Genomic DNA, 20,000 nt, shown 5'->3' with positions numbered 1-20,000 from the left:
TACGGCCATACCAGCCTGGATGCGCCCGATCTCGTCTGATCTCGGAAGCTAAGCAGGGTCGGGCCTGGTTAGTACTTGGATGGGAGACCGCCTGGGAATACCAGGTGCTGTAAGCTTTTTCAACCTGCAGAGAGCGCTCTCGCTTAATCTACCCACACATATTTCAACGTGGTAACAGCGACAGCTCACGTCCTAAAGTGTTTTGCACATGGTTAAGGCACTTTAACTCCAACAAATAAGCGCTTCTAAATTATTATCACCAACAAATCAATGACTTGTATTATATACTTATCTTCAACTCCATATAAGAAGTATTTCAAGCTGCAGCTTCAGCTTACGGCCATACCAGCCTGGATGCGCCCGATCTTGTCTGATCTCGGAAGCTAAGCAGGATCGGGCCTGGTTAGTACTTGGATGGGAGACCGCCTGGGAATACCAGGTGCTGTAAGCTTTTTCAACCAGCAGAGAGCGCTATCGCTTAATCTACCCACACATATTTCAACGTGGTAACAGCGACAGCTCACGTCCTAAAGTGTTTTCCACATGGTTAAGGCACTTTAACTCCAACAAATAAAACCAACAGATCAATGACTTATATTCTATGACTTATCTTCAACTCCATATAAGAGGTATTTCAAGCTGCAGCTTCTGCTTACGGCCATACCAGCCTGGATGCGCCCGATCTTGTCTGATCTCGGAAGCTAAGCAGGGTCGGGCCTGGTTAGTACTTGGATGGGAGACCGCCTGGGAATACCAGGTGCTGTAAGCTTTTTCAACCAGCAGAGAGCGCTCTCGCTTAATCTACCTACACATATTTCAACGTGGTAACAGCGACAGCTCATCCTAAAGTGTTTTGCACATGGTTAAGGCACTTTAACTCCAACAAATAAAACCAACAAATCAATGACTTATATTCTATGACTTATCTTCAACTCCATATAAGAGGTATTTCAAGCTGCAGCTTCTGCTTACGGCCATACCAGCCTGGATGCGCCCGATCTCGTCTGATCTCGGAAGCTAAGCAGGGTCGGGCCTGGTTAGTACTTGGATGGGAGACCGCTTGGGAATACCAGGTGCTGTAAGCTTTTTCAACCAGCAGAGAACGCTCTTGCTTAATCTACCCACACATATTTCAACGTGGTAACAGCGACAGCTCACGTCCTAAAGTGTTTTGCACATAGTTAAGGCACCTTAACTCCAACAAATAAGCGCTTCTAAATTATTATCACCAACAAATCAATGACATATATTCTATGACTTATCTTCAACTCCATATAAGAGGTATTTCAAGCTGCAGCTTCTGCTTACGGCCATACCAGCCTGGATGCGCCCGATCTCATCTGATCTCGGAAGCTAAGCAGGGTCGGGCCTGGTTAGTACTTGGATGGGAGACCGCCTGGGAATACCAGGTGCTGTAAGCTTTTTCAACCTGCAGAGAGCGCTCTCGCTTAATCTACCCACACATATTTCCACGTGGTAACAGCGACAGCTCACGTCCTAAAGTGTTTTGCACATGGTTAAGGCACTTTAACTCCAACAAATAAAACCAACAGATCAATGACTTATATTCTATGACTTATCTTCAACTCCATATAAGAGGTATTTCAAGCTGCAGCTGCTGCTTACGGCCATACCAGCCTGGATGCGCCCGATCTCGTCTGATCTCGGAAGCTAAGCAGGGTCGGGCCTGGTTAGTACTTGGATGGGAGACCGCCTGGGAATACCAGGTGCTGTAAGCTTTTTCAACCTGCAGAGAGCGCTCTCGCTTAATCTACCCACACATATTTCAACGTGGTAACAGCGACAGCTCACGTCCTAAAGTGTTTTGCACATGGTTAAGGCACTTTAACTCCAACAAATAAGCGCTTCTAAATTATTATCACCAACAAATCAATGACTTGTATTATATACTTATCTTCAACTCCATATAAGAAGTATTTCAAGCTGCAGCTTCAGCTTACGGCCATACCAGCCTGGATGCGCCCGATCTTGTCTGATCTCGGAAGCTAAGCAGGATCGGGCCTGGTTAGTACTTGGATGGGAGACCGCCTGGGAATACCAGGTGCTGTAAGCTTTTTCAACCAGCAGAGAGCGCTATCGCTTAATCTACCCACACATATTTCAACGTGGTAACAGCGACAGCTCACGTCCTAAAGTGTTTTCCACATGGTTAAGGCACTTTAACTCCAACAAATAAAACCAACAGATCAATGACTTATATTCTATGACTTATCTTCAACTCCATATAAGAGGTATTTCAAGCTGCAGCTTCTGCTTACGGCCATACCAGCCTGGATGCGCCCGATCTCGTCTGATCTCGGAAGCTAAGCAGGGTCGGGCCTGGTTAGTACTTGGATGGGAGACCGCCTGGGAATACCAGGTGCTGTAAGTTTTTTCAACCTGCAGAGAGCGGTCTCGCTTAATCTACCCACACATATTTCAACGTGGTAACAGCGACAGCTCCCGTCCTAAAGTGTTTTGCACATGGTTAAGGCACTTTAACTCCAACAAATAAAACCAACAAATCAATGACTTATATGCTATGACTTATCTTCAACTCCATATAAGAGGTATTTCAAGCTGCAGCTTCTGCTTACGGCCATACCAGCCTTGATGCGCCCGATCTCGTCTGATCTTGGAAGCTAAGCAGGGTAGGGCCTGGTTAGTACTTGGATGGGAGACCGCCTGGGAATACCAGGTGCTGTAAGCTTTTTCAACCAGCAGAGAACGCTCTCGCTTAATCTAGCCACACATATTTCAACGTGGTAACAGCGACAGCTCACGTCCTAAAGTGTTTTGCACATGGTTAAGGCACTTTAACTCCAACAAATAAGCGCTTCTAAATTATTATCACCAACAAATCAATGACTTATATTATATGACTTATCTTCAACACCATATAAGAGGTATTTCAAGCTGCAGTTTCTGCTTAGGGCCATACCAGCCTGGATGCGCCCGAACTCGTCTGATCTCGGAAGCTAAGCAGGGTCGGGCCTGGTTAGTACTTGGATGGGAGACCGCCTGGGAATACCAGGTGCTGTAAGTTTTTTCAACCTGCAGAGAGCGCTCTCGCTTAATCTACCCACACATATTTCAACGTGGTAACAGCGACAGCTCCCGTCCTAAAGTGTTTTGCACATGGTTAAGGCACTTTAACTCCAACAAATAAAACCAACAAATCAATGACTTATATGCTATGACTTATCTTCAACTCCATATAAGAGGTATTTCAAGCTGCAGCTTCTGCTTACGGCCATACCAGCCTTGATGCGCCCGATCTCGTCTGATCTTGGAAGCTAAGCAGGGTAGGGCCTGGTTAGTACTTGGATGGGAGACCGCCTGGGAATACCAGGTGCTGTAAGCTTTTTCAACCAGCAGAGAACGCTCTCGCTTAATCTAGCCACACATATTTCAACGTGGTAACAGCCACAGCTCACGTCCTAAAGTGTTTTGCACATGGTTAAGGCACTTTAACTCCAACAAATAAGCGCTTCTAAATTATTATCACCAACAAATCAATGACTTATATTATATGACTTATCTTCAACTCCATATAAGAGGTATTTCAAGCTGCAGCTTCTGCTTAGGGCCATACCAGCCTGGATGCGCCCAAACTCGTCTGATCTCGGAAGCTAAGCAGGGTCGGGCCTGGTTAGTACTTCGATGGGAGACTGCCTGGGAATACCAGGTGCTGAAAAAGCTTTTTCAACCAGCAGAGAACGCTCTCGCTTAATCTACCCACACATATTTCAACGTGGTAACAGCGACCGCTCACGTCCTAAAGTGTTTTGCACATGGTTAAGGCACTTTAACTCCAACAAATAAGCGCTATTAAATTATTATCACCAACAAATCAATGACTTATATTATATGACTTATCTTCAACTCCATATAAGAGGTATTTCAAGCTGCAGCTTCTGCTTAGGGCCATACCAGCCTGGATGCGCCCGAACTCGTTTGATCTCGGAAGCTAAGCAGGGTCGGGCCTGGTTAGTACTTGGATGGGAGACCGCCTGGGAATACCAGGTGCTGTAAGCTTTTTCAACCAGCAGAGAGGACTCTCGCTTAATCTACCCGGACATATTTCAACGTGGTAACAGCGACAGCTCTCGTCCTAAAGTGTTTTGCACATGGTTAAGGCACTTTAACTCCAACAAATAAAACCAACAAATCAATGACATATATTCTATGACTTATCTTCAACTCAATATAAGAGGTATTTCAAGCTGCAACTTCTGCTTACGGCCATACCAGCCTGGATGCGCCCGATCTCGTCTGATCTCGGAAGCTAAGCAGGGTCGGGCCTGGTTAGTACTTGGATGGGAGACCGCCTGGGAATACCAGGTGCTGTAAGCTTTTTCAACCAGCAGAGAACGCTCTCGCTTAATCTACCCACACATATTTCAACGTGGTAACAGCGACAGCTCACGTCCTAAAGTGTTTTGCACATGGTTAAGGCACTTTAACTCCAACAAATAAGCGCTTCTAAATTATTATCACCAACAAATCATGACTTATATTATATGACTTATCTTCAACTCCATATAAGAGGTATTTCAAGCTGCAGCTTCAGCTTACGGCCATACCAGCCTGGATGCGCCCGATCTCGTCTGATCTCGGAAGCTAAGCAGGGTCGGGCCTGGTTAGTACTTGGATGGGAGACCGCCTGGGAATACCAGGTGCTGTAAGCTTTTTCAACCAGCAGAGAGCGCTCTCGCTTAATCTACCTACACATATTTCAACGTGGTAACAGCGACAGCTCACGTCCTAAAGTGTTTTGCAAATGGTTAAGGCACTTTAACTCCAACAAATAAAACCAACAAATCAATGACTTATATTCTATGTTTATCTTCAACTCCATATAAGAGGTATTTCAAGCTGCAGCTTCTGCTTACGGCCATACCAGCCTGGATGCGCCCGGTCTCGTCTAATCTCGGAAGCTAAGCAGGGTCGGGCCTGGTTAGTACTTGGATGGGAGACCGCCTGGGAATACCAGGTGCTGTAAGCTTTTTCAACCTGCAGAGAGCGCTCTCGCTTAATCTACCCACACATATTTCAACGTGGTAACAGCGACAGCTCACGTCCTAAAGTGTTTTGCACATGGTTAAGGCACTTTAACTCCAACAAATAAAACCAACAGATCAATGACTTATATTCTATGACTTATCTTCAACTCCATATAAGAGGTATTTCAAGCTGCAGCTTCTGCTTACGGCCATACCAGCCTGGATGCGCCCGATCTCGTCTGATCTCGGAAGCTAAGCAGGGTCGGGCCTGGTTAGTACTTGGATGGGAGACCGCCTGGGAATACCAGGTGCTGTAAGCTTTTTCAACCTGCAGAGAGCGCTCTCGCTTAATCTACCCACACATATTTCAACGTGGTAACAGCGACAGCTCACGTCCTAAAGTGTTTTGCACATGGTTAAGGCACTTTAACTCCAACAAATAAGCGCTTCTAAATTATTATCACCAACAAATCAATGACTTATATTATATGACTTATCTTCAACTCCATATAAGAGGTATTTCAAGCTGCAGCGTCTGCATAGGGCCATACCAGCCTGGATGCGCCCGAACTCGTCTGATCTCGGAAGCTAAGCAGGGTCGGGCCTGGTTAGTACTTGGATGGGAGACCGCCTGGGAATACCAGGTGCTGTAAGCTTTTTCCACCAGCAGAGAGGGCTCTCGCTTAATCTACCCGCACATATTTCAACGTGGTAACAGCGACAGCTCTCGTCCTAAAGTGTTTTGCACATGGTTAAGGCACTTTAACTCCAACAAATAAAACCAACAAATCAATGACATATATTCTATGACTTATCTTCAACTCCATATAAGAGGTATTTCAAGCTGCAACTTCTGCTCACGGCCATACCAGCCTGGATGCGCCCGATCTCGTCTGATCTCGGAAGCTAAGCAGGGTCTGGCCTGGTTAGTACTTGGGTGGGAGACCGCCTGGGAATACCAGGTGCTGTAATCTTTTTCAACCAGCAGAGAACGCTCTCGCTTAATTTAGCCACACATATTTCAACGTGGTAACAGCGACAGCTCACGTCCTAAAGTGTTTTGCACATGGTTAAGGCACTTTAACTCCAACAAATAAAACCAACAAATCAATGACTTATATTCTATGACTTATCTTCAACTCCATATAAGAGGTATTTCAAGCAGCAGCTTCTGCTTACGGCCATACCAGCCTGGATGCGCCTGATCTCGTCTGATCTCGGAAGCTAAGCAGGGTCGGGCCTGGTTAGTACTTGGATGGGAGACCGCCTGGGAATACCAGGTGCTGTAAGCTTTTTCAACCAGCAGAGAACGCTCTCGCTTAATCTACCCACACATATTTCAACGTGGTAACAGCGACAGCTCACGTCCTAAAGTGTTTTGCACATGGTTAAGGCACTTTAACTCCAACAAATAAAACCAACAAATCAATTACTTATATTCTATGACTTATCTTCAACTCCATATAAGAGGTATTTCAAGCTGCAGCATCTGCTTACGGCCATACCAGCCTGGATGCGCCCGATCTCGTCTGATCTCGGAAGCTAAGCAGGGTCGGGCCTGGTTAGTACTTGGATGGGAGACCGCCTGGGAATACCAGGTGCTGTAAGCATTTTCAACCAGCAGAGAGCGCTCTCGCTTAATCTACGCACACATATTTCAACGTGGTAACAGCGACAGCTCACGTCCTAAAGTGTTTTTCACATGGTTAAGGCACTTTAACTCCAACAAATAAGCGCTTCTAAATTATTATCACCAACAAATCAATGACTTGTATTATATAACTTATCTTATTTTATTTTTTTATTTTTTCGTTTATTTCGGCATGTTTATATAGACACATTTCATCTCCAGAACATTATACATTGCATACTCAGCACATGACGAAAAGGGTACGGGAGAAGCTGACGCTTATCAAAGTCCCGCCCCGTTCTATGTAAGATTCATGATCACATCAACAACAGAATTCAGTAAGATACATAGTTTACCACATAGCAATTTGTCTAATTTCATCCTTCACAGTCCAGATAGCATGTATGTTTGTACACGTGTCCAGTCCACTCATCCTGATCACCGTTCCTGTGATTTACTACTGTGTCCACTGTTCAGTTATTTTAATGTCCAAGCCTCTTTTAACTCCATATCAGAGGTATTTCAAGCTGCAGCTTCTGCTTACGGCCATACCAGCCTGGATGCGCCCGATCTCGTCTGATCTCGGAAGCTAAGCAGGGTCGGGCCTGGTTAATACTTGGATGGGAGACCGCCTGGGAATACCAGGTGCTGTAAGCATTTTCAACCAGCAGAGAGCGCTCTCGCTTAATCTACCCACACATATTTCAACGTGGTAACAGCGACAGCTCACGTCCAAAAGTGTTTTTCACATGGTTAAGGCACTTTAACTCCAACAAATAAGCGCTTCTAAATTAATATCACCAACAAATCAATGACTTATATTATATGACTTATCTTCAACTCCATATAAGAGGTATTTCAAGCAGCAGCTTCTGCTTACGGCCATACCAGCCTGGCCACGCCCTCTGATTTCCTGTTTGTGCAGGAAGAGTGACGTGGCAGTTTGGTTCATGGTGGATGAAGGAGAGACAAAGTTCAGATTGGAAAACAAACGAAAAAGGCTCAGAGAAGTGGAGAACAACAACACCTCCCCCGGCAGCAGTTGCTGCAGGGGGGCTACTCCAAGGGAGTATAAAAAAACTAAAACGGATTACTCGGTGATGAAGGTGGATAACGGACTGGACATGAGCTCAGCTATGACGGACAAAATGGAGTCGGAGGGGATCCCAAGGCAAAAGATGGCCCGCGCAATGGTCGGAGCCGGAGACAAAGAGAAGAGAGCGGGAGAGGGGCCCGAGGCAGAGAAAGTGGAGAAAAGGAGGACGGGAGGACAACACAGCGGAGCGGTGTGGAAGGGGGCAGAGGAGGAGACGGCAGCAAGGGTGGCGGAGCCGAGAGCTGCAAAAGAATGTTGGGATCAAGCGGAAGACCAGAAAAAACTTGTAGTAAATGTGGAGATAGAGGGAGATGATGCCATCTCCCTCATGGAACTCTTGAAAGCTGTGAGTGTTACATGCGGTCGTGTCGTTGGCTGCCGAGTAAAGGCGGACAGAAAGTGGGAACTAACAATGGGCAACCCGCACGGGAAAAACAGACTGTTAGATGGTTTCAAGATAAGAGATTCGCGAGTGATCGCCTCTGAAATAATGAAGGACACGAGAGTGGTCTCATTTTTAAGTCTTCCTATTTATATCACTGATGAGCAGATTTTCACAAAGCTGGCACATTGGGGAGTAGAGCCGGTCTCACCAATCAAGAAGAGAAAATGGCCTGGCACGGACATATTCGACGGCACCAGGTTCCTGAAAGTCAGGTTCCCAGAGTCGGTGGCGGCTCTGCCGTATAGCACGAAATTTGACACGCTCGAGGGTCCGGAGTATTTCAGGATCATCCATAACAACCAAATGAGGGTGTGCAGACTGTGCCTACAGCAGGGGCACATTCTGCGGGAATGTCCTGAGTTCCTGTGTTACAAATGTAACAAACAAGGACACTATGCAAGAGAATGTGCACGCATGACGGAACGAACCGGCGGAGAGCAGGAGGAGAAGGAGGAGAAGGAGGAGACGGAGGAGTTGGTGGAGGAGAGCGAGGCAGAAAAGAAGGAGGCGGCGGAGGAAGAGGAGGAGGAGGAAGACGGAGAAGGAGAGGTTGAGAGCCTGGTGGGGGACATGGAGGAGGAAGCGGTGGAGGAATCGATGGAGGAAGCAGGGAGTGACGAGGGAGGAGATGTCGCAGAGGATGCAAAGGAGGGGAGCAGTGGAGATGAGGAGGAACGAGGCGGACAAGATTGGGGTGAAGGACAAAGCAGCGGGGGGTCGCTTCCTTGTGCGCAGCAGAGAGTCACCAGGCGGGGTGGTGAGAATCCTGCTGAGACGGAGGACGTGGAGACCGGAAACGGAGCGAGGGGGATATCGAGGAAAAGATCAGGTACGAGAAAAGGGCGAGCACAGAAGAAACGTATGCACAATGAGGAAACTTCTAATATCCAGCGGTGATGGTCCGTTTCTCCTCCTTATCATGGTGTTAATGCCAATAACAGTGGCATCCATTAATGCAAACGGGCTGAGAGACAAGACGAAGTTCGAAAGCATGATAAGATTAAGTAAGGCGGATGTAATATGCTTACAAGAAACTCATTGGGATGCAGTAACGGAGCGAGACATGATAAAGCTGTGGGATGGGGAATGCTTCTCTAGCCATGGAACTAACATTGCAAGGGGAGTGGCGATTTTGTGTAAAAGGGACAGTGGAATTAAGGCCACGATGAGGGCTAAAGATGGAGAAGGAAGATGGATTAATATAGATTGTGTAGCTCAGGATGTGAATTATAATATTTTAAATGTCTATGCACCGAATACAGAAGGCGATCGCACAGCCTTCTTTAGGAAATTTTATAAAATAGCCGAAAAGTGTGATGTTATAATAGGAGATTTTAATGTGAAATTGTGTCATCTGGATATAAACGAAAGTTGTGTATGGAGACAAGATGCCTCAAGAAAGGTTCTAAATGACTTTATGATGGTTAACAACTGGTGCGACGTATGGAGAGTGAAAAATCCTGATAAGAGGCAATATTCAAGGGCGCAAGTGGTTCAAGGGGTTCTAAAACGAACCAGAATTGATTTGTGCTTAACGAAGACATCGCATATACGATTATTTAATAATGTGGATTATAAATGGATACACTTAAGCGATCACGCCATACTATCATTAGAAATGGGGGAACAGGAAGAGAAAAGGGGAGGGGGGACATGGCACTTAAATGCACATCTCTTGTACGATGTGAATTATAATAGAGCCATTAGGCAACTAATTTTGAGCGTAAGCTCACAACCGGGTTTTGAAAAGAATATAATACAAGGCTGGGAGGACTTGAAGACAAAAATAAAAGGGAAATCCATACAATATGCGAAAAGGTTTCGGGCGAGACAACAGAAGAAAGAAAGAATGCTAAGAGCAGAAATCGAAAAGGTTGAGAGACAGAAAGGCTCGGAGGGGAATAAGTTAATAAGATTGCATACCGAGTTAAAAGAGTTGGAGAGGTTGAAATGCGAAGGGGCTATATTAAGGAGCAAAGCGCAGTATGCGGTGGAAGGAGAAAAAAATACCGGCTTCTTCCTGAACTTGGAAAAAAGAAGGCAAAACAAATGCTACATAGCGGAAGTGATAAATGAAAAGGGAGAGACAACAGCTGACTTTGTAGAGATCTTAGAGACAGTCCAGAATTATTATACCCATCTTTTTGAAACAGAGGGGACAGATGATGGGATAACAGAGGAGATCCTGGCAAAATGTGAGATGAAGTTAGCTGAAGAAGACACACTCATGTGCGACCAGGAGATGAAGGAAGAGGATATTGATTTGGCAATAAAACAATTAGTACTAAATAAAAGTCCAGGTAGTGATGGACTAACAGCGAATTTTTATAAACAATTCAGTGATATATTGAAACCAATATTGTTAAATTTATACAGAACAATAGAATTAACACAATCCGTGCCGGCATCTATGGCAAGAGGGATCATAACGATCATATATAAGAAAGGGGATAAACGAAATCTAGCCAATTATAGGCCTATAACACTACTAAACACGGATTACAAAATATTGATGAAAGTACTAGCAAACAGAATAAAACAGGTCGTGCACACTATCGTAGAGCCCTCTCAGGCTTATAGTGTGCCGGGAAGGGAAGTTTCAGATATTTTGAATACTGTCAGAGACACAGTAGAATTTTTGAAAACTACCAGCAAAGAGGGCATTCTGGTCTCACTGGACTTCAACAAAGCCTTTGATAGAGTCGAACACAAATTTATGTTCAAAGTTTTGGAGAGGGTGGGATTTGGAGCGCGTTTTCTCGGGTGGATTAGGTTAATGTACGCCAACGCCACTGGCAGTGTGAAGTGTAACGGGGTGGTTACCGATCCTTTTCCGCTTCGAAGGTCGGTGAGACAGGGATGTCCACTGTCCTCAATTTTGTATACAATAATCGTGGAAACACTGGGTGTCCTTATTAAAAAAGATTCAGAAATAAAAGGTATAGAATTACCTGGAGGGGAGATGTGCACCATACAACAGTTTGCTGATGATACCACGTTACTGATTAAAGACATAAATAGTGTACATAGAATAATAAACTTGGTAGAACGATATGGTAGAGCCTCAGGAGCTAAAATAAATCCAGATAAATCAGAAATCATGTTCATCAATATGAAGGGGCCGCCGCAAAATGAATTACCGGTACAATTACAAGCAGAACATATCAAAATATTGGGTACATACATTGGGGTAAACAGTGAAACGGCCAGGGACATGACATGGACTAGTATAATTAAAAGGATAGAAGCAATTTTGTGCTATTGGCGAATGAGGAACCTGAAACTCAATGGGAAGGTGGTGGTATTAAATAGCTTGGTAATGTCTAAAATATATTATGCACTCACGGTGATAGATCTACCCTTATGGGCACTAAACAAACTAAATGAGATTATGACAGTTTTCTTGTGGGGGACAACGGTGGGGAAAATCGCAAGAAAAACATTAATAGGGAAATATGAAGAGGGAGGGCTAAAATTACTAGACATAGAAAGTAAGAAAAATGCTTTCAGGATTAAATTGGTCAGAAAATATCTGTACGATGACACGGCTTACGGCTGGAAGGGTCTTATGCAGTTTTTTTTAAATCGAGTGCTCGGAATAGGAGATTTTGTCCTGCTTATGAAACCGAAGAGGCCGATGACAGCGGGAGTCCCATTATTTTATAGGGAGGTCCTCGAAGCACAAGCTGGCTTCCTGGAGCATATAGAATATGGGGCGAATTCTATAAGCCTAATAAGAGAACTGCCGATATTTTTAAATAAATATATAAAGAAAGAAAATAAAATGTTGTATAATAACAAAATGATAAGAGCTGGACTAGTACAGCTGAAAGATATAATGTATGAATTTGTGCCCGGTTTTTTGCCGACGCAGGCCGTGGTGGATAGTATAAGGGAAGTTGATTATAATTCAACATACACGGTCATAGAGAATTATTATAAGACTATTCAGAGAAGTATCCCACAACAATGGAGAAGGCTGATAGAAACAGGTACAGCTAGAGATAGGACGAGCAAACTCCCAGAGCTGGGAATTAAGCGAGAGGGGAAAACAAGAGCTTCAGTCTGATCTCCTGCAAGGAAATCTACGAGCGTTTTTTAGTGAACGTCACGAAATCACCGGCCTCCTTGTCGTATTGGAGCAAGGTCTTTCCACAGAAAGAGGGGTGGAAAATATGGGAGAAATGGAAAGTACAGGGTAACAGCATCGAGGCTGAGGACAATGATTTCAAAATAAGACACAATAAAATTTTCACTAATGTGGTTTTACATCAACTGGATAAAGCTGTAGACAGAGATTGTGATGTTTGTGGCTTATTGCCGGAAACGCTGATGCATATGTTTGATATTTGTCCTGAGTTATCTGGCTTTTTTGGGTTATTGAAGAAATGTCTAATAGAAAAATTGGGAATGGTGTGGGACGGAAGGGATTCATGGGAGTTTTTTCTTTTATTTGGAAACTGGCAATACAGTAAAATTAGAAACGAAATGCTGTGCAGATTTATGTTGAGCCATGCACGATGGGCAATAAGGGCACGAAGAAACAAGGCACATTACGAACGAAGGGTTATTGCAATATGGCCGATTTTTCAAAACATAGTGAAGAAACAGATTCGATACAGGTTGATACATGGGGTAGACCATTTTGAACGACTGTATGTGAAGGATGCCAATCTCCTATCCCTTGATAAAGAAAAGAGGATTGTGTGGAATTGGTAGCTCTTTTTGGACTGTGTAGTTGGGAAATTGTGTGTTATAAAAAAAAAAAAGAAAAAAAAAAAAAAAAAAAAAAATTGGCTACTTCATCTTTTGAAAATTGTGCACAGTGATCATATAGTTGGAATGATTTTTCACCCTGTGGGATGGCTGAACGAATGATGCTGGGTTTTGAAATGCCACTATGTGCAAGTCAGGTTTGTTTTTGTAATTCGAGTGCTGATGTTGTTTTTCTTTTCTTTTGAAAAAAGGACCTGAGTGTAAATGTCACAGAGAGAGGAAAATGTGTTGGAAATGGATACTGTAAACAAAAATATATTTTTTTTTGTAAATATATTTTCATAATAAAAGACAAAAAAAAAAAAAAGATGCGCCCGATCTCGTCTGATCTCGGAAGCTAAGCAGGGTCGGGAATGGTTAGTACTTGGATGGGAGACCGCCTGGGAATACCAGGTGCTGTAAGCATTTTCAACCAGCAGAAAGCGCTCTCGCTTAATCTACCCACACATATTTCAACGTGGTAACAGCGACAGCTCACGTCCTAAAGTGTTTTGCACATGGTTAAGGCACTTTAACTCCAACAAATAAAACCAAAAAATCAATGACTTATATTCTATGACTTATCTTCAACTCCATATAAGAGGTATTTCAAGCTGCAGCTTCTGCTTACGGCCATACCAGCCTGGATGCGCCCGATCTCGTCTGATCTCGGAAGCTAAGCAGGGTCGGGCCTGGTTAGTACTTGGATGGGAGACCGCCTGGGAATACCAGGTGCTGTAAGCTTTTTCAACCAGCAGAGAACCCTCTAGCTTAATCTACCCACACATATTTCAACGTGGTAACAGCGACAGCTCACGTCCTAAAGTGTTTTGCACATGGTTAAGGCACTTTAACTCCAACAAATAAGCGCTTCTAAATTATTATCACCAACAAATCAATGACTTGTATTATATGACTTATCTTCAACTCCATATAAGAAGTATTTCAAGCTGCAGCTTCAGCTTACGGCCATACCAGCCTGGATGCGCCCGATCTCATCTGATCTAGGAAGCTAAGCAGGGTCGGGCCTGGTTAGTACTTGGATGGGAGACCGCCTGGGAATACCAGGTGCTGTAAGCTTTTTCAACCAGCAGAGAGTGCTCTCGCTTAATCTACCCACACATATTTCAACGTGGTAACAGCGACAGCTCACGTCCTAAAGTGTTTTGCACATGGTTAAGGCACTTTAACTCCAACAAATAAAACCAACAAATCAATGACTTATATTCTATGACTTATCTTCAACTCCATATAAGAGGTATTTCAAGCTGCAGCTTCTGCTTACGGCCATACCAGCCTGGATGCGCCCGATCTCGTCTGATCTCGGAAGCTAAGCAGCGTCGGGCCTGGTTAGTACTTGGATGGGAGACCGCCTGGGAATACCAGGTGCTGTAAGCTTTTTCAACCAGCAGAGAACGCTCTCGCTTAATCTACCCACACATATTTCAACGTGGTAACAGCGACAGCTCACGTCCTAAAGTGTTTTGCACATAGTTAAGGCACTTTAACTCCAACAAATAAAACCAACAAATCAAGGACTTATATTCTATGACTTATCTTCAACTCCATATAAGAAGTATTTCAAGCTGCAGCTTCTGCTTACGGCCATACCAGCCTGGATGCGCCTGATCTCGTCTGATCTCGGAAGCTAAGCAGGGTCGGGCTTGGTTAGTACTTGGATGGGAGACTGCCTGGGAGTACCAGGTGCTGTAAGCTTTTTCAACCAGCAGAGAACGCTCTCGCTTAATCTACCCACACATATTTCAACGTGGTAACAGCGACAGCTCATGTCCTAAAGTGTTTTGCACATGGTTAAGGCACTTTAACTCCAACAAATAAAACCAACAAATCAATGACTTATATTCTATGACTTATCTTCAACTCCATATAAGAGGTATTTCAAGCTGCAGCTTCTGCTTACGGCCATACCAGCCTGGATGCGCCCAATCTTGTCTGATCTCGGAAGCTAAGCAGGGTCGGGCCTGGTTAGTACTTGGATGGGAGACCGCCTGGGAATACCAGGTGCTGTAAGTTTTTTCAACCAGCAGAGAACGCTCTCGCTTAATCTACCCACACATATTTCAACGTGGTAACAGCGACAGCTCACGTCCTAAAGTGTTTTGCACATGGTTAAGGCGCTTTAACTCCAACAAATAAAACCAACAAATCAATGACTTATATTCTATGACTTATCTTCAACTCCATATAAGAGGTATTTCAAGCAGGAGCTTCTGCTTACGGCCATACCAGCCTGGATGCGCCCAATCTCGTCTGATCTCGGAAGCTAAGCAGGATCGGGCCTGGTTAGTACTTGGATGGGAGACCGCCTGGGAATACCAGGTGCTGTAAGCTTTTTCAACCAGCAGAGAGCGCTCTCGCTTAATCTACCCACACAATTTCAACGTGGTAACAGCGACAGCTCACGTCCTAAAGTGTTTTGCACATGGTTAAGGCACTTTAACTCCAACAAATAAGCGCTTCTAAATTATTATCACCAACAAATCAATGACTTGTATTATATACTTATCTTCAACTCCATATAAGAAGTATTTCAAGCTGGAGCTTCAGCTTACGGCCATACCAGCCTGGATGCGCCCGATCTCGTCTGATCTCGGAAGCTAAGCAGGATCGGGCCTGGTTAGTACTTGGATGGGAGACCGCCTGGGAATACCAGGTGCTGTAAGCTTTTTCAACCAGCAGAGAGCGCTCTCGCTTAATCTACCCACACATATTTCAACGTGGTAACAGCGACAGCTCACGTCCTAAAGTGTTTTCCACATGGTTAAGGCACTTTAACTCCAACAAATAAAACCAACAGATCAATGACTTATATTCTATGACTTATCTTCAACTCCATATAAGAGGTATTTCAAGCTGCAGCTTCTGCTTTCGGCCATACCAGCCTGGATGCGCCCGATCTCGTCTGATCTCGGAAGCTAAGCAGGGTTGGGCCTGGTTAGTACTTGGATGGGAGACCGCCTGGGAATACCAGGTGCTGTAAGCTTTTTCAACCAGCAGAGAACGCTCTCGCTTAATCTAGCCACACATATTTCAACGTGGTAACAGCGACAGCTCACGTCCTAAAGTGTTTTGCACATGGTTAAGGCACTTTAACTCCAACAAATAAGCGCTTCTAAATTATTATCACCAACAAATCAATGACTTATATTATATGACTTATCTTCAACTCCATATAAGAAGTATTTCAAGCTGCAGCTTCTGCTTAGGGCCATACCAGCCTGGATGCGCCCGAACTCGTCTGATCTCGGAAGCTAAGCAGGGTCGGGCCTGGTTAGTACTTGGATGGGAGACCGCCTGGGAATACCAGGTGCTGTAAGCTTTTTCACCAGCAGAGAGCGCTCTCGCTTAATCTACCCACACATATTTCAACGTGGTAACAGCGACAGCTCACGTCCTAAAGTGTTTTGCACATGGTTAAGGCACTTTAACTCCAACAAATAAAACCAACAAATCAATGACTTATATGCTATGACTTATCTTCAACTCCATATAAGAGATATTTCAAGCTGCAGCTTCTGCTTACGGCCATACCAGCCTGGATGCGCCCGATCTCGTCTGATCTCGGAAGCTAAGCAGGGTCGGGCCTGGTTAGTACTTGGATGGGAGACCGCCTGGGAATACCAGGTGCTGTAAGCTTTTTCAACCAGCAGAGAATGCTCTTGCTTAATCTAGCCACACATATTTCAACATGGTAACAGCGACAGCTCACGTCCTAAAGTGTTTTGCACATGGTTAAGGCACTTTAACTCCAACAAATAAGCGCTTCTAAATTATTATCACCAACAAATCAATGACTTATATTATATGACTTATCTTCAACTCCATATAAGAGGTATTTCAAGCTGCAGCGTCTGCATAGGGCCATACCAGCCTGGATGCGCCCGAACTCGTCTGATCTCGGAAGCTAAGCAGGGTCGGGCCTGGTTAGTACTTGGATGGGAGACCGCCTGGGAATACCAGGTGCTGTAAGCTTTTTCCACCAGCAGAGAGGGCTCTCGCTTAATTTAGCCACACATATTTCAACGTGGTAACAGCGACAGCTCACGTCCTAAAGTGTTTTGCACATGGTTAAGGCACTTTAACTCCAACAAATAAAACCAACAAATCAATGACTTATATTCTATGACTTATCTTCAACTCCATATAAGAGGTATTTCAAGCAGCAGCTTCTGCTTACGGCCATACCAGCCTGGATGCGCCTGATCTCGTCTGATCTCGGAAGCTAAGCAGGGTCGGGCCTGGTTAGTACTTGGATGGGAGACCGCCTGGGAATACCAGGTGCTGTAAGCTTTTTCAACCAGCAGAGAACGCTCTCGCTTAATCTACCCACACATATTTCAACGTGGTAACAGCGACAGCTCACGTCCTAAAGTGTTTTGCACATGGTTAAGGCACTTTAACTCCAACAAATAAGCGCTTCTAAATTATTATCACCAACAAATCAATGACTTATATTATGACTTATCTTCAACTCCATATCAGACGTATTTCAAGCTGCAGCTTCTGCTTAAGGCCATACCAGCCTGGATGCGCCCGATCTCGTCTGATCTCGGAAGCTAAGCAGGGTCGGGCCTGGTCAGTACTTGGATGGGAGACCGCCTGGGAATATCAGGTGCTGTAAGCTTTTTCAACCAGCAGAGAGCGCTCTCGCTTAATCTAACCACACATATTTCAACGTGGTAACAGCGACAGCTCACGTCCTAAAGTGTTTTGCACATGGTTAAGGCACTTTAACTCCGACAAATAAAACCAACAAATCAATGACTTATATTCTATGACTTATCTTCAACTCCATATAAGAGGTATTTCAAGCTGCAGCATCTGCTTACGGCCATACCAGCCTGGATGCGCCCGATCTCGTCTGATCTCGGAAGCTAAGCAGGGTCGGGCCTGGTTAGTACTTGGATGGGAGACCGCCTGGGAATACCAGGTGCTGTAAGCATTTTCAACCAGCAGAGAGCGCTCTCGCTTAATCTACGCACACATATTTCAACGTGGTAACAGCGACAGCTCACGTCCTAAAGTGTTTTTCACATGGTTAAGGCACTTTAACTCCAACAAATAAGCGCTTCTAAATTAATATCACCAACAAATCAATGACTTATATTATATGACTTATCTTCAACTCCATATAAGAGGTATTTCAAGCAGCAGCTTCTGCTTACGGCCATACCAGCCTGGATGCGCCCGATCTCGTCTGATCTCGGAAGCTAAGCAGGGTCGGGAATGGTTAGTACTTGGATGGGAGACCGCCTGGGAATACCAGGTGCTGTAAGCATTTTCAACCAGCAGAAAGCGCTCTCGCTTAATCTACCCACACATATTTCAACGTGGTAACAGCGACAGCTCACGTCCTAAAGTGTTTTGCACATGGTTAAGGCACTTTAACTCCAACAAATAAAACCAAAAAATCAATGACTTATATTCTATGACTTATCTTCAACTCCATATAAGAGGTATTTCAAGCTGCAGCTTCTGCTTACGGCCATACCAGCCTGGATGCGCCCGATCTCGTCTGATCTCGGAAGCTAAGCAGGGTCGGGCCTGGTTAGTACTTGGATGGGAGACCGCCTGGGAATACCAGGTGCTGTAAGCTTTTTCAACCAGCAGAGAACCCTCTAGCTTAATCTACCCACACATATTTCAACGTGGTAACAGCGACAGCTCACGTCCTAAAGTGTTTTGCACATGGTTAAGGCACTTTAACTCCAACAAATAAGCGCTTCTAAATTATTATCACCAACAAATCAATGACTTGTATTATATGACTTATCTTCAACTCCATATAAGAAGTATTTCAAGCTGCAGCTTCAGCTTACGGCCATACCAGCCTGGATGCGCCCGATCTCATCTGATCTAGGAAGCTAAGCAGGGTCGGGCCTGGTTAGTACTTGGATGGGATACCGCCTGGGAATACCAGGTGCTGTAAGCTTTTTCAACCAGCAGAGAGTGCTCTCGCTTAATCTACCCACACATATTTCAACGTGGTAACAGCGACAGCTCACGTCCAAAAGTGTTTTTCACATGGTTAAGGCACTTTAACTCCAACAAATAAGCGCTTCTAAATTATTATCACCAACAAATCAATGACTTATATTATATGACTTATCTTCAACTCCATATAAGAGGTATTTCAAGCAGCAGCTTCTGCTTACGGCCATACCAGCCTGGATGCGCCCGATCTTGTCTGATCTCGGAAGCTAAGCAGGGTCGGGCCTGCTTAGTACTTGGATGGGAGACCGCCTGGGAATACCAGGTGCTGTAAGCTTTTTAAACCAGCAGAGAAAGCTCTCGCTTAATCTACCCACACATATTTCAACGTGGTAACAGCGACAACTCACGTCCTAAAGTGTTTTGCACATGGTTAAGGCACTTTAACTCCAACAAATAAAACCAACAAATCAATGACTTATATTCTATGACTTATCTTCAACTCCATATCAGAGGTATTTCAAGCTGCAGCTTCTGCTTACGGCCATACCAGCCTGGATGCGCCCGATCTCGTCTGATCTCGGAAGCTAAGCAGGGTCGGGCCTGGATAGTACTTGGATGGGAGACCGCCTGGGAATACCAGGTGCTGTAAGCTTTTTCAACCAGCAGAGAGCGCTCTCGCTTAATCTACCCACACATATTTCAACGTGGTAACAGCGACAGCTCACGTCCTAAAGTGTTTTGCACATGGTTAAGGCACTTTAACTCCAACAAATAAAACCAACAAATCAATGACTTATATTCAATGACTTATCTTCAACTTCATATAAGAGGTATTTCAAGCAGGAGCTTCTGCTTACGGCCATACCAGCCTGGATGCGCCCAATCTCGTCTGATCTCGGAAGCTAAGCAGGGTCGGGCCTGGTTAGTACTTGGATGGGAGACCGCCTGGGAATACCAGGTGCTGTAAGCTTTTTCAACCAGCAGAGAGCGCTCTCGCTTAATCTACCCACACATATTTCAACGTGGTAACAGCGACAGCTCACGTCCTAAAGTGTTTTGCACGTGGTTAAGGCACTTTAACTCCAACAAATAAAATCAACAAATCTATGACTT

The 20,000-nt window shown here is 44.6% G+C and overlaps 41 non-coding genes and 1 pseudogene across 41 annotated transcripts in view; all 42 read left to right on the top strand.

The window, feature by feature from the left end:
* LOC133429289 (5S ribosomal RNA) overlaps nt 1–116 on the top strand; it is a 119-nt gene extending 3 nt beyond the window's left edge. Inside the window, exon 1 of the ribosomal RNA XR_009774218.1 lies at nt 1–116. This exon is cut by the window's left edge and continues 3 nt beyond it. This is a non-coding gene — a ribosomal RNA (5S ribosomal RNA).
* A 216-nt stretch (nt 117–332) lies between these two features.
* Nucleotides 333–451, top strand: LOC133429601 (5S ribosomal RNA). Its single transcript, XR_009774521.1, has one exon. It is a non-coding gene; the product is annotated as a 5S ribosomal RNA (ribosomal RNA).
* A 199-nt stretch (nt 452–650) lies between these two features.
* Nucleotides 651–769, top strand: LOC133429641 (5S ribosomal RNA). The gene has a single exon (XR_009774559.1). It is a non-coding gene; the product is annotated as a 5S ribosomal RNA (ribosomal RNA).
* Nucleotides 770–966: 197 nt separating this feature from the next.
* Nucleotides 967–1,085, top strand: LOC133429438 (5S ribosomal RNA). The gene has a single exon (XR_009774365.1). It is a non-coding gene; the product is annotated as a 5S ribosomal RNA (ribosomal RNA).
* Nucleotides 1,086–1,302: 217 nt separating this feature from the next.
* On the top strand, nt 1,303–1,421 carry LOC133429326 (5S ribosomal RNA). Its single transcript, XR_009774255.1, has one exon. It is a non-coding gene; the product is annotated as a 5S ribosomal RNA (ribosomal RNA).
* A 199-nt stretch (nt 1,422–1,620) lies between these two features.
* LOC133429280 (5S ribosomal RNA) lies at nt 1,621–1,739 on the top strand. The gene has a single exon (XR_009774217.1). It is a non-coding gene; the product is annotated as a 5S ribosomal RNA (ribosomal RNA).
* A 216-nt stretch (nt 1,740–1,955) lies between these two features.
* On the top strand, nt 1,956–2,074 carry LOC133429600 (5S ribosomal RNA). The gene has a single exon (XR_009774520.1). It is a non-coding gene; the product is annotated as a 5S ribosomal RNA (ribosomal RNA).
* Nucleotides 2,075–2,273: 199 nt separating this feature from the next.
* On the top strand, nt 2,274–2,392 carry LOC133429500 (5S ribosomal RNA). The gene has a single exon (XR_009774423.1). It is a non-coding gene; the product is annotated as a 5S ribosomal RNA (ribosomal RNA).
* A 199-nt stretch (nt 2,393–2,591) lies between these two features.
* Nucleotides 2,592–2,710, top strand: LOC133429702 (5S ribosomal RNA). The gene has a single exon (XR_009774618.1). It is a non-coding gene; the product is annotated as a 5S ribosomal RNA (ribosomal RNA).
* A 217-nt stretch (nt 2,711–2,927) lies between these two features.
* LOC133429088 (5S ribosomal RNA) lies at nt 2,928–3,046 on the top strand. The gene has a single exon (XR_009774054.1). It is a non-coding gene; the product is annotated as a 5S ribosomal RNA (ribosomal RNA).
* A 199-nt stretch (nt 3,047–3,245) lies between these two features.
* Nucleotides 3,246–3,364, top strand: LOC133429701 (5S ribosomal RNA). The gene has a single exon (XR_009774617.1). It is a non-coding gene; the product is annotated as a 5S ribosomal RNA (ribosomal RNA).
* Nucleotides 3,365–3,581: 217 nt separating this feature from the next.
* On the top strand, nt 3,582–3,700 carry LOC133429287 (5S ribosomal RNA; annotated as a pseudogene).
* A 219-nt stretch (nt 3,701–3,919) lies between these two features.
* On the top strand, nt 3,920–4,038 carry LOC133429055 (5S ribosomal RNA). Its single transcript, XR_009774022.1, has one exon. It is a non-coding gene; the product is annotated as a 5S ribosomal RNA (ribosomal RNA).
* A 199-nt stretch (nt 4,039–4,237) lies between these two features.
* LOC133429269 (5S ribosomal RNA) lies at nt 4,238–4,356 on the top strand. Its single transcript, XR_009774216.1, has one exon. It is a non-coding gene; the product is annotated as a 5S ribosomal RNA (ribosomal RNA).
* Nucleotides 4,357–4,572: 216 nt separating this feature from the next.
* LOC133429258 (5S ribosomal RNA) lies at nt 4,573–4,691 on the top strand. The gene has a single exon (XR_009774215.1). It is a non-coding gene; the product is annotated as a 5S ribosomal RNA (ribosomal RNA).
* Nucleotides 4,692–4,889: 198 nt separating this feature from the next.
* Nucleotides 4,890–5,008, top strand: LOC133429069 (5S ribosomal RNA). Its single transcript, XR_009774035.1, has one exon. It is a non-coding gene; the product is annotated as a 5S ribosomal RNA (ribosomal RNA).
* Nucleotides 5,009–5,207: 199 nt separating this feature from the next.
* On the top strand, nt 5,208–5,326 carry LOC133429247 (5S ribosomal RNA). Its single transcript, XR_009774205.1, has one exon. It is a non-coding gene; the product is annotated as a 5S ribosomal RNA (ribosomal RNA).
* A 217-nt stretch (nt 5,327–5,543) lies between these two features.
* Nucleotides 5,544–5,662, top strand: LOC133429141 (5S ribosomal RNA). Its single transcript, XR_009774106.1, has one exon. It is a non-coding gene; the product is annotated as a 5S ribosomal RNA (ribosomal RNA).
* A 199-nt stretch (nt 5,663–5,861) lies between these two features.
* On the top strand, nt 5,862–5,980 carry LOC133429227 (5S ribosomal RNA). Its single transcript, XR_009774187.1, has one exon. It is a non-coding gene; the product is annotated as a 5S ribosomal RNA (ribosomal RNA).
* Nucleotides 5,981–6,179: 199 nt separating this feature from the next.
* LOC133429541 (5S ribosomal RNA) lies at nt 6,180–6,298 on the top strand. Its single transcript, XR_009774463.1, has one exon. It is a non-coding gene; the product is annotated as a 5S ribosomal RNA (ribosomal RNA).
* Nucleotides 6,299–6,497: 199 nt separating this feature from the next.
* On the top strand, nt 6,498–6,616 carry LOC133429429 (5S ribosomal RNA). The gene has a single exon (XR_009774357.1). It is a non-coding gene; the product is annotated as a 5S ribosomal RNA (ribosomal RNA).
* A 558-nt stretch (nt 6,617–7,174) lies between these two features.
* LOC133429696 (5S ribosomal RNA) lies at nt 7,175–7,293 on the top strand. Its single transcript, XR_009774612.1, has one exon. It is a non-coding gene; the product is annotated as a 5S ribosomal RNA (ribosomal RNA).
* A 6,264-nt stretch (nt 7,294–13,557) lies between these two features.
* On the top strand, nt 13,558–13,676 carry LOC133429236 (5S ribosomal RNA). The gene has a single exon (XR_009774194.1). It is a non-coding gene; the product is annotated as a 5S ribosomal RNA (ribosomal RNA).
* A 217-nt stretch (nt 13,677–13,893) lies between these two features.
* Nucleotides 13,894–14,012, top strand: LOC133429733 (5S ribosomal RNA). Its single transcript, XR_009774648.1, has one exon. It is a non-coding gene; the product is annotated as a 5S ribosomal RNA (ribosomal RNA).
* Nucleotides 14,013–14,211: 199 nt separating this feature from the next.
* LOC133429687 (5S ribosomal RNA) lies at nt 14,212–14,330 on the top strand. Its single transcript, XR_009774603.1, has one exon. It is a non-coding gene; the product is annotated as a 5S ribosomal RNA (ribosomal RNA).
* A 199-nt stretch (nt 14,331–14,529) lies between these two features.
* LOC133429131 (5S ribosomal RNA) lies at nt 14,530–14,648 on the top strand. Its single transcript, XR_009774096.1, has one exon. It is a non-coding gene; the product is annotated as a 5S ribosomal RNA (ribosomal RNA).
* Nucleotides 14,649–14,847: 199 nt separating this feature from the next.
* LOC133429203 (5S ribosomal RNA) lies at nt 14,848–14,966 on the top strand. Its single transcript, XR_009774164.1, has one exon. It is a non-coding gene; the product is annotated as a 5S ribosomal RNA (ribosomal RNA).
* Nucleotides 14,967–15,165: 199 nt separating this feature from the next.
* LOC133429708 (5S ribosomal RNA) lies at nt 15,166–15,284 on the top strand. Its single transcript, XR_009774624.1, has one exon. It is a non-coding gene; the product is annotated as a 5S ribosomal RNA (ribosomal RNA).
* A 215-nt stretch (nt 15,285–15,499) lies between these two features.
* Nucleotides 15,500–15,618, top strand: LOC133429545 (5S ribosomal RNA). Its single transcript, XR_009774466.1, has one exon. It is a non-coding gene; the product is annotated as a 5S ribosomal RNA (ribosomal RNA).
* A 199-nt stretch (nt 15,619–15,817) lies between these two features.
* On the top strand, nt 15,818–15,936 carry LOC133429492 (5S ribosomal RNA). Its single transcript, XR_009774416.1, has one exon. It is a non-coding gene; the product is annotated as a 5S ribosomal RNA (ribosomal RNA).
* A 217-nt stretch (nt 15,937–16,153) lies between these two features.
* Nucleotides 16,154–16,272, top strand: LOC133429010 (5S ribosomal RNA). Its single transcript, XR_009773980.1, has one exon. It is a non-coding gene; the product is annotated as a 5S ribosomal RNA (ribosomal RNA).
* Nucleotides 16,273–16,470: 198 nt separating this feature from the next.
* Nucleotides 16,471–16,589, top strand: LOC133429223 (5S ribosomal RNA). The gene has a single exon (XR_009774183.1). It is a non-coding gene; the product is annotated as a 5S ribosomal RNA (ribosomal RNA).
* A 217-nt stretch (nt 16,590–16,806) lies between these two features.
* LOC133429139 (5S ribosomal RNA) lies at nt 16,807–16,925 on the top strand. Its single transcript, XR_009774104.1, has one exon. It is a non-coding gene; the product is annotated as a 5S ribosomal RNA (ribosomal RNA).
* A 199-nt stretch (nt 16,926–17,124) lies between these two features.
* Nucleotides 17,125–17,243, top strand: LOC133429540 (5S ribosomal RNA). The gene has a single exon (XR_009774462.1). It is a non-coding gene; the product is annotated as a 5S ribosomal RNA (ribosomal RNA).
* A 215-nt stretch (nt 17,244–17,458) lies between these two features.
* LOC133429127 (5S ribosomal RNA) lies at nt 17,459–17,577 on the top strand. Its single transcript, XR_009774092.1, has one exon. It is a non-coding gene; the product is annotated as a 5S ribosomal RNA (ribosomal RNA).
* Nucleotides 17,578–17,776: 199 nt separating this feature from the next.
* LOC133429428 (5S ribosomal RNA) lies at nt 17,777–17,895 on the top strand. The gene has a single exon (XR_009774356.1). It is a non-coding gene; the product is annotated as a 5S ribosomal RNA (ribosomal RNA).
* Nucleotides 17,896–18,112: 217 nt separating this feature from the next.
* Nucleotides 18,113–18,231, top strand: LOC133429206 (5S ribosomal RNA). The gene has a single exon (XR_009774167.1). It is a non-coding gene; the product is annotated as a 5S ribosomal RNA (ribosomal RNA).
* A 199-nt stretch (nt 18,232–18,430) lies between these two features.
* On the top strand, nt 18,431–18,549 carry LOC133429210 (5S ribosomal RNA). Its single transcript, XR_009774171.1, has one exon. It is a non-coding gene; the product is annotated as a 5S ribosomal RNA (ribosomal RNA).
* Nucleotides 18,550–18,766: 217 nt separating this feature from the next.
* On the top strand, nt 18,767–18,885 carry LOC133429047 (5S ribosomal RNA). Its single transcript, XR_009774014.1, has one exon. It is a non-coding gene; the product is annotated as a 5S ribosomal RNA (ribosomal RNA).
* Nucleotides 18,886–19,102: 217 nt separating this feature from the next.
* Nucleotides 19,103–19,221, top strand: LOC133429066 (5S ribosomal RNA). The gene has a single exon (XR_009774033.1). It is a non-coding gene; the product is annotated as a 5S ribosomal RNA (ribosomal RNA).
* Nucleotides 19,222–19,420: 199 nt separating this feature from the next.
* Nucleotides 19,421–19,539, top strand: LOC133429410 (5S ribosomal RNA). The gene has a single exon (XR_009774338.1). It is a non-coding gene; the product is annotated as a 5S ribosomal RNA (ribosomal RNA).
* A 199-nt stretch (nt 19,540–19,738) lies between these two features.
* LOC133429740 (5S ribosomal RNA) lies at nt 19,739–19,857 on the top strand. Its single transcript, XR_009774654.1, has one exon. It is a non-coding gene; the product is annotated as a 5S ribosomal RNA (ribosomal RNA).
* The last annotated feature ends 143 nt before the right edge of the window (nt 19,858–20,000 follow it).

The sequence above is a fragment of the Cololabis saira genome, unplaced genomic scaffold, assembly GCF_033807715.1.
Source record: "Cololabis saira isolate AMF1-May2022 unplaced genomic scaffold, fColSai1.1 scf032, whole genome shotgun sequence".
Lineage (NCBI taxonomy): Eukaryota > Metazoa > Chordata > Actinopteri > Beloniformes > Belonidae > Cololabis > Cololabis saira.
Note: the sequence above shows the minus strand (reverse complement) of the source record. Positions and strands in the feature narration are given on the sequence as shown.